Below are 9,953 nucleotides of genomic sequence, written 5' to 3'. Positions count from 1 at the left end.
ATATAGTCCATTATGACCAAGTTGATACCATTCCAGAGATATACAGTTTACTTAACATATATCATATTAATAGACTTAAAGATGGAAATCATACAATTATCTAGATAAATAATATAATAAATAAATCACACTTGGAAAAATTCAATACATTTTTATTATATAAGTTGTAAGAAAACTAGAACTAGAAAAATATTGTTTTAGACTGTGACTAAACTATTTCATCATAATAAAGATGGCATACAACAAATATGTAGATCGCTACATACAAAGAAACTCATAATGTGATTTCTAAAATATTTAAAAGGTGTCTACCTTCTCCATTAATAATATGTATATGTATATGTATGTGTTGTGTATGTGTATGTAGATGTAGATGTATATGTATATGATGTATATGTATATGTATACATATCCAAATTCATATTTGTATTCATATTTGTAGATGTATATGATACATATGTATATCTATAGGTATAGGTATCTGTATATCTGTGTGTGCTTGAAGTATTGGCAAGACTAATAACACAAGAGAAAGATATAAAGGGGATAAAATCTGGAAAGAAAGAAAAGCTATTTCTATTTATAAATATGATTCAGTACATAAAAGGTGCCATGGAGACCACCATAAAACTTTAAATTCAATTAATAAAGTTTTATTAAATTTAAAAATTTTAGTAAAGTTACAAGCTACAAAATTGGCATGATATATTTTTATTTAGTTTCCAAATATGTTGATAAGAAACCTGTTTGAAAGTATTTAAGATATGCACCATTCCCAGTAGCTTTAAAAATTCAGAAGTGAACTTAATAAGGTTTGAAAGATGTCTATTGGGCAAATTTTAAGATACTGAAAAGAAAATTGAAGAAGGCACTAGATAATCAGAAGAATATCTATGCTCCTGGATTGCAGAATCAATATTATGAAAATGACTATATTATCCATGGTAATCTACATAGTCAATGCAATCCCCATCAATTTACCAAAACATTCTTCATAGAATAAAAAATTCAATTCCAAGTTTTACATAGAAACATAAAAGATGACAGTGAGCAAAAGCAATCCTAAGAAAAAGAAAGAAAAAGAAAGAAAGAAAAGAAACACTGCCCGTGTTAGTGAAGCCTTTGTATTTATTTTTTTCTTACAATTTTATTTTTTTAAAAAAAGAGACATACATGTACAGATTTTTAAAGGAATTTTGGCATAATACTATGTAAATATATTTTTGTCAGTACTTAATTCTTTTAGAGGCTTGATAGTATGCATTGAAATCTTACTAGTTACAATGAGCATAAAGTACATGAAGAACAGAACGTAACATGGAAACAGTCAGAGTTTTCTTGGTGTGTATAGATTAAACATAATGATTTTTAAATACCAAAAATTGCACAAGGCTGTATTCTAAGCTCTTGGATTATTAATGATTTAAGGTCCAGGTATACCTTATAAAGGTTAACAATTACCACATGAAATCCAATAGTTAACATTTCAGACTGAACCTTATTAACATTTAGCAAAATGTACAAAGCTCATCACTCTTACATTTAGACTTCACTGGGATGAATTTATATCAACACATAATTTCCTTTTCATAACCCAAAGTTCCCAAATTGTTATTAATTATACAAAGTATGCATATAAATTAATATCTCTATTGAATCTATATAGATGATTATGACTTTGTATTTATTAGTTAATTTACGAGGGAATACTAAACCAAAACTAGAAAATATAAAAACAGTCTGAACTACTGAGATAACACTAAGTATTAAAATTTGGTTCCTTAATAAAAAAATATCACATACTGTAATACTTTTATTGATTAGAGATTCTTGATTAATCTTTTCTGTATAAGACTTGTATATCAGTTTTGTTAATGTTGTTATAAGAGAAAATGGCCTGCAATTAATACAAACATAAGTGTTTTAAAAATAGAGCAATTTACTCACGTCCCAGAAAAGAAATGTCGACAGTTGAGAGTATGGAAACTGTGACTTTAAATCGGTATCCCCAAGCATAGAGATAGTTAATCTTCCCATTGATGGCTAGGTTTCTATCAAGTAGACAAAACACAGGCAGCACAGGTTAGAATTTTTATTTTGCATTTTTTATTTATTATATATTTTTGTTAATTTATTCTAATCTATTACATCCTGATCACAGTTTCCTCTCCCTCCTCTCCTCCCAGACCTTTCCCTCAACCTTCTCCTCTACATCCACCCCTCTTCCCACTTCTCTTCAGAAAAGGGCAGGCCTCCCAGGGATAGCAACCAAACATGGCATTTCAAGTTACAATAAAACTAGGCACCTTTCCTTATATTAAGTCTGGACAAGGCAACCCAATCGGAAGACAAGATTCCCAAACAGGTAAAAATATCAGAAATAGGCCCCACCACCCCTCTTAGGAGTCCCCTTGCAAAGTACCAACCTATACCACTGTAAGGTATATGCAAAGTGCTCACATTAGACCCATACAGGCTCCCTGATTGTCAGTTCAATCTCAGTGAGCCCTTATGAGTCAAGGATTGCTGATTCTGGGGGTTTTCTTGTGGTCTCCATGGGTCTTCTAGCTCCTACAATGCTTCTTCTCCATCTGTAAGATTCTCTAATACTAATGTTTGCCTGTTGGTCTCTTTTACATTAGCTGCTGGATTAAACCTCTACCTATTATGAATAGAGTGACAGTATGTATTTGTCGAGTAGAATACATAGTAATAGCTGAGCATGTATTTCTATTTGTATTTGTATTTCTATAGAATACTATAGAACTTTTGGGTAGATGCCAAGGAGTGGTTTAGCTGAATCACTCTAAATATTTAATCCTTAAATCCACAGATAATAGTAGTTTTCACTTCCCATTAAAGAATTTTCTCTTTGCAAGAGACAGAGAACATTAGAGAACCATAATCAATCAAAATGCAGAGTTGTGTAGTCTGGTGCCAATGCATACATCTACAACACGGTTCCAGCATATATGGATCAGAGACCTTTGAGGAAAATGGGACTGAAAGATTGTAAGACCAGAGGAACAGGAAATTTGCTGTGAGACTATGTCTCCAAAGTATGTCCAGAGCTACATGTATAAATTCTCACAAACACAACTGCATAAACATGAGATGAACAAGGATGTCAACAAAGGATATGCTAAAGTGGAAAGACCAGGAGGCCTCAACCCTACACAAAAAACCACAGGCAATTAAAAAATGCACAGAGGGGCAGAAATAGTCTTGCCTAGAGAATAACACTGGTTATATAATTCCAAATGGTCAAACCTGAAAAGTTACATGAGTAACAGTATACAGACTGAGAAGGTTTTATTTATTCATCTAAGAATATATGTGACAATGATTATAGACAAAGCAGACTATGAATCTGAAAGAAAGGGAGGAGGTATATATGCAGTGTTTTGGAGGAGGGAAATTATATATTATAGTTATAATATAACCTTAAAAATAAAAGGAAATGGCATGTAGAAGATTAAATGAGATAGACTTGTAAATTTTTCAGGAATAATAACAAGACAAAACAACATGAAAGGCTGTTTTACTAAGGACATATAACTATATTTGATGGTATTTTCTGTATTTCTAAGATATCCAGAGTATAATTTCATTTTTCTAGCTTCAATGATTTAATCTGTAACTCTCATAAAATACAATCTTGTCTCCTTTTTGAAGCTATTGGTGACCCAGTATGGGAAGTAGGAAGTTTAGGGACAAGAGCAGAATGTCAAAGCTACAACCACTTGTTACTTGTGAGTTTGTTGAATTTAAAGCAATTCCAGATTAACTTATTGATAAGATTTATGGCTTCATTTAGTTTCATCAGAAAGCAACATGTTCTGTGTGAATGTTATTAATCCAAATAAGATAATTTTCTCTTCATTTAAAACCATCTGTTTAAAATGAATTTTTATGAGTTGCCTTCTCAAAAGAGAGAGAAAACAGATGTACATTTAACCTCAAACCACAGAATCACTCAGCCTACTCTAAAACTTGATAAGATGTCATATACACACATTAAAAATAAATCTGTTTACCTTGTGCTTTTATAGTTTAATATTTCATAGAGAAGAAAAGCCTAGAAATAAAGTGTTTAACTTCCAAAGCTGATCCAGCCTAAGGCATCCTGCTTTCTACATACCTCTAAAATCTGAGCCTTTATTTTTAACACTGTAAAGAAATTAAAATTGATTTGGATTTTCAGAGTGTCAGATCACTGTCCATAGATGATAATGAACAGATAAGTCCATTGAAGAAAAAAAGAACTGCTGGAAAAGCAGACTCACTGACCTCCCTAACATACTGCTTAGAGGAATCATTGAGCTGTGTATGTTAAGACTTTTGGTCTGAAGACAGCAAGTTACTTTATACAAATGAATCAGCAGCGAGAGATATTAGTTCTGCTCCTGTTTAGGTGCAAAACTCTGGAACAGTTTTCTTTAAGAGTGAATATATAGGTCTTTTTCCAAGTAAAATACTGATGTCTAGGGCTACAAAGAGGAATAAGGGGATAGAAGGAGGTTGGATAATGAAAACTAAACTACATGGGAAGAATAATGTTTCTCATAAAAATATTTTATTTTTATTTTATAAAGGATTATGAGAAAGAAATTGAAAAAGTCTCACCACAAAGAAATAATAAATCCTTAAGGAGATAAAAATGGTAATTATTCTTATTTGTCACACAGTGCATTGAAACATCATACTCTACCCCATAAATCTGTAAGAAAAAAAAACTTTCAAACAAAAGCCCATTTCCCTAAAATGTGAACAGAGTCCATAAGTACTGCCTCCATCACTCAGGTGCTCTGGATCTGTTTTCTGTAACATTGTGTGCAGGCCCCCGGAGCAGGACCAGACGTTATAGTGCCTTACTTCCAAAATACCTAGCAAATCTTTGGAGCCCATGATGTCATCAGCAATAACAAGGAGAAGGACTACATGTTGTCTGAAAGTTCCTTCTTAAACACTGGCCAGGGCTTGCTTTCAAGACTCCACCTGACTGCTTGTTAGGCTTGTAGACATCACCTATATGGGTTTCGTTTCTCTCATCTTTAGAAATCATTCTCAGCTGATAGCATGTATGAATTTTCACTTGTTCAGGCAAGTGAGATGACAGGGCATATTAAGAAGCAGCCCTGCCAGAAGTTGTATCTTTTAGATATGAAATCTCCAAGTCAAGAACCATGTTAATGAATAGTCATAGGAGGCAGAGGGAAGGAGAGAACTGGCAGCAGAAGGAATAGAAAAGTCGAAAAGGGAGATGAGAATTGGGAAGCAGGATCAGATGCAGGAAAAGACAGGAGAGGGGCTGAATGGCCCAGGAGATTGAATGTAGCTGCCTGGGAGGGGAGAACCTCTAGGAAGTTCCAGAGACCAGGAATAGGGAACTGCACAGGAGTCACTGTGGGTGATGTTAGTGGAGGATGCCTAACAGTAGGGAGCTGGAACCTGTAGAGCCCACCCTTTGGAGGCAAGAGCTCCAGTGGAAGGATAGGGACACCCACTAAACTTTTCACCCAAAATGTATCCTCTCTAAAAGAAATGTAGAGATGAAGCAAAGATTGAAGGAATGGTCAACCAATAGGAAGTGATATCTCTCAAAAAAATTGTTTGTTTTTGTATAGATTTCCAAATTTGTGGAGTACAATGTTTTGTTTTTTGTTTTCTGGATTTTTGTTTGTTTGTTTCATATATGTGAATTCACTATTATTGCCTTTAGACACACCAGAAGAGGGAATTATATCCTATTTCACATGGTTGTGAGCCACCATGTGGTTTCTGAGAATTGAATTCAGAAGTACAGGTTTTTAAAGTAAGACCTAATGATTTTTTGGATTTCTGTTGTGTCCATGTAATGCCCTCCTTTCATTTCTTATTCTGTTAATTTGGATATTTTCTCAGTCTTTACATTAGACTAGAAATGGTTTGTCTGTCTTGTTGATTTTGCTCAAAGAGCCAACTCTTTATCTCATTGATTCTTTGTACTGTTTTGTTGATTGATTTCATCTCTGAGTTTGATTATTTCCTGCCATCTACTCCTCTTGAGTGTCTTTGTTTCTTTTTGTTTTGGAGCTTTCAAGTGTGTTGGTAAGTTGCCAGTATGAATTCTAATTTGATTATTAAGGTGCTTTCTCTTAGCACTGCTTTCATTGTGTAAGTTTGCTTATGTTGTACATTCATTTTCATTGAAATATAGGAAGTCTTTAAATTCTTCTTTTTCTTTTTTTCTACCCTGATCTATTGGCTAGTCATTGGTGAGTTATTTTGCTTCCATACACTTGTAGGCTTTCTGTTGTTTCTGCTGAGGTTGAAGTTCATCTTTAATCCATGTTAGTCTGATAAAATACAGGGAGTTATTTCAATTTTCTTTTATCTGTTGAGACTTGCTTCATGACTGAGTATGTGGTCAATTTTAAAAAAGGTTTTGTGAGTTGCTGAGAAGAAGGTATATTCTTTTGTGTTTGGGTGAAATATTCTGTAGCTATCTGTTAGGTCAGTTGGAGTTATAACATCTGTTAATTCGATTATTTTTATGTTTAGTTTTTGTCTAAATGATCTGTCCTTTGGTAAGAGTGGGATGTTGAACTTTCCTGCTAATAATGTGTGATGTTAGGATTTTCTTTTACAAATGTGGGTGCCCTTGATGGGAATGAATGTTCAGAATTGAGACTTCTGTCATCTTGGCAGATTTTTTTATTTGATGAGTGTGAAATGTCTTCCCCAAATGTTCTGAATAATTTTGATTGGAAGTCTATTTTGTTAGATATTATAATGGTTACTTCTTAGGTTCATTTGGTTGGAAATTCTATTTTTAAATATTTACTCTGAGGTAATGTCTATCTTTGGTGGTATTATTTTTGTATGCATTAGAATGATGAATCATGTTTTTGCATCCATTCTTTTTTTTTTTGCATCCATTCTTTTAACCTGTGCATTATTATTGGGTAATTGGATCTAATGATACTGAGAGATATTAATGACCAGTGATTCTTGTTATTTTGTTGTTGTTTGTGGTGGTGGCAATAGATGGTTTTGGGGGGGTATGGTTTTTCCACAGTTCCTATTTTCTCTCTCATCTTCTTGCCTGAATGACCTGTGGTTCTAGTGACCCACATATTTACAGGTTCAGTAGTATATCTGAAAAACATACATTGTAATCCTATAGAAATCTTAAGCAACCTCAAAATGAAAATGGAATAAGTATGTTCAAAATTTTAACTCACAAGTTCCTGAATGTTGCAAATGGGAAAATGGGGAAAGAATGATTATTTTAATATTTAGAATAAAATGAAAATAAGGTAAAAACTAGTTGTCATAACATTTTAGTTGCCTATCATATTCACAGCATACCTTCCCAACAGCAGTGCATGTACATGAAGAATACAATTCAGAGAGTTAAAAATTAACACTCCATAAAAGTTAATTACTCTTTATAAATGAATTTATTATTTTCTATTTAGTAAAATAGCACCAAAAGGAACCTTAATGGGAAACCAGTAAGAGAGTCTGATTTGTAAAAATGTGACCTTCTATAGAAAGAATTGAATCATAAATGGCTTGTCCTTCATTATATGTATTTGTATTCAGTGTAGGATTTCTGTGGAAAACTTTAAACTATGAATGGCTTTCCTTGTCACTTTTTTTAGAATGAGAAACTATTTATCTCTGCACATATATATTTTTCAAGTGCATATTTTGGAAATAAGAAACTATTTATTATTATCCTAAGTGAATTAAATTATAATGGTGCCACTGCTATCAAGACACCTTTCAAGGGCAAACACAGATAATTAGGTTCACTTAGTTTTTATCTATATCCTATTACTCTCTTTCTTCATATATATTTTTGCTGTTGTTTCACCTCTTTTTCATGCATGAAATGTACATGTGTTTGTGTTTTGTTCAAGACAATAATCTCAAACTTAGAATGTATTTGGAAGACTCATCTCATGAACTAGCTTTGTGTAGACTTTATATAAGCTTGAGTCATTTTGGAAAGAGGAACTTCAGTTGATAAATATACTCCCACTGTATTGGCCTCTGGGAAAGCCTGTGGTGTGATTTCTTGACTGGCATTTGAAGGGAAAGGGTCCAGCTCCCCATGGCTGGTGCTACCATTAAACTGTTGTTTTGGGTCCTGTAAGAAAGCAGGCTGACCAAGCCATTTGGAGCAAATGAGTAAGCTGCACTCCTCCATATCCAGCCCCTGCCTCCAGGTTCCTGCCCTGTTTGTGCACCTGCCTTGGGTTCTCTCAAAGAACTGTGACACAGAATACATAAGCCAAACAAGTCCATCCCTCCATAAGCTGTTTCTCATGGTATTTTATTACAACAGAAGAAAGCAAAACTAAAACCTTGTTAAATCTTTCTTCCAACAATGCTACCTACTAAATCCTGAAGTCTTATATTATAACATACACGGTGGGTGATGTTTTGACACTTAAAGAGAGCACCAGTCTTGGGCAGATCCACAGAGACCCACTCTTGAATCCTTACATGAGATGACTCAACTGGAAACTATTTGGTACAGTGGCTCTGGAGCAATCAGTGTCGGCATCTTGAAAATAAAGACCTTTTGTCTCATAATCAAATAATTCAAGGGTACCCTCCTTTATTTAGTGCCTTCTTTTGGTATTTGTTATTAGTATTTCAGAGCCCAAATTAAGATAAACAGATCCAAAAGGTAAACTACTTACATACTGTTTATTTTTGAAAACCTATTTACCTACTTTAGCTTCTGTTTCTGAAAAGTGTATTGCTTATAAAACTCAGCCGGGAAATTTAATCCTCTAAGAATCTATGTAGATTTTCACGCCTCTTAAGATAATTATTAGCACAATTTAAACCAATTTCTTAATTACAGTTACAATGTTCTTAGAGAAAACCAGTTCCAAAGCTTTTAACAGGAGTTTTCTGTAAATAGTAGGTAAGCACAAATCTACATGCCTCACATAAGTGGGAAAAATTTTCTCCTAGAAACTAGTTTTCTACAGCTTATAAAGAACATCCCCTGTGTTTGATCTTAATTCTATAGAACCAACTTGTATTTCTGAGGTTCAAATATTTTGATGTGCATCAACATATTCAGAAACCCTGTCTTAGAAACAATACCTCTAACAAGCTCATCAGCAAAAAAGTAATTCTGGACTCTCCCGTGCAGACTGCAGTACCTCGATTTTATTTTGTTGTTGCTGTTGTTTAGAGAAAGGCTTGCCTAAGAGATCAAAAGGGCTTGCAGAGGTGTGGCTGAGCCACTTCCAACATTTCTAGGCAGGTTGTAAAGTGCAACATTTAATCATGTGTGACATGGATTTACCAGGTTCAGGGGTAGAAAGTGGGCCTTGGGATGTTCCAAAGAGGTGTTCATGTGGGTTAACTTTAGCAAAACACCAGAATCTCCCTACACACAAGCCTCCACACAGAGGGAGCTGTGTATAATTCTGCATCATTCTTTTTATGAAGCCAAAACACAGTAATGTATGTAACTTTCCCCTTTCATTTAGAAATATAAGCGTGTGTCAAGAGAAATAGAATTGTGCAGTCAACTCTGTAAAATACAGTCTGAGATGGAATAATCTGAATAATAGCGCTCAACTTAATTAGCTCTTCTGAGAATCCATGGGGGTGCCTAGGAAGTGCCAAACATGTGTGCACAATACAGAAAAGATACTGCCTTATGATGGAATGTCAAATCAACAGATCCCAAACAGCTGTATGTATGTCATGGTTAATAGTTCAAATCAACATGTAAAGAAAGGGAGTCTTTTTATTTTTCAGATACACAGAAACTTTTTATTTTTTTAATTATTTTTATTTTTTATTGGATATTCTCTGTATTTACATTTCAGATGTAATTCCCTTTCCCTCAGTCCCAACCCTCCTCCCCCTCCCATTTCCTCTATAAAGGTGCTCTCTTCTCTCAACCACTCTCTCCCACCTCAGTGTCTGGG

Source organism: Micromys minutus (assembly GCF_963924665.1).
Source record: "Micromys minutus genome assembly, chromosome: 13".
Taxonomy (NCBI): domain Eukaryota; kingdom Metazoa; phylum Chordata; class Mammalia; order Rodentia; family Muridae; genus Micromys; species Micromys minutus.
This window is presented reverse-complemented; position numbering follows the sequence as displayed.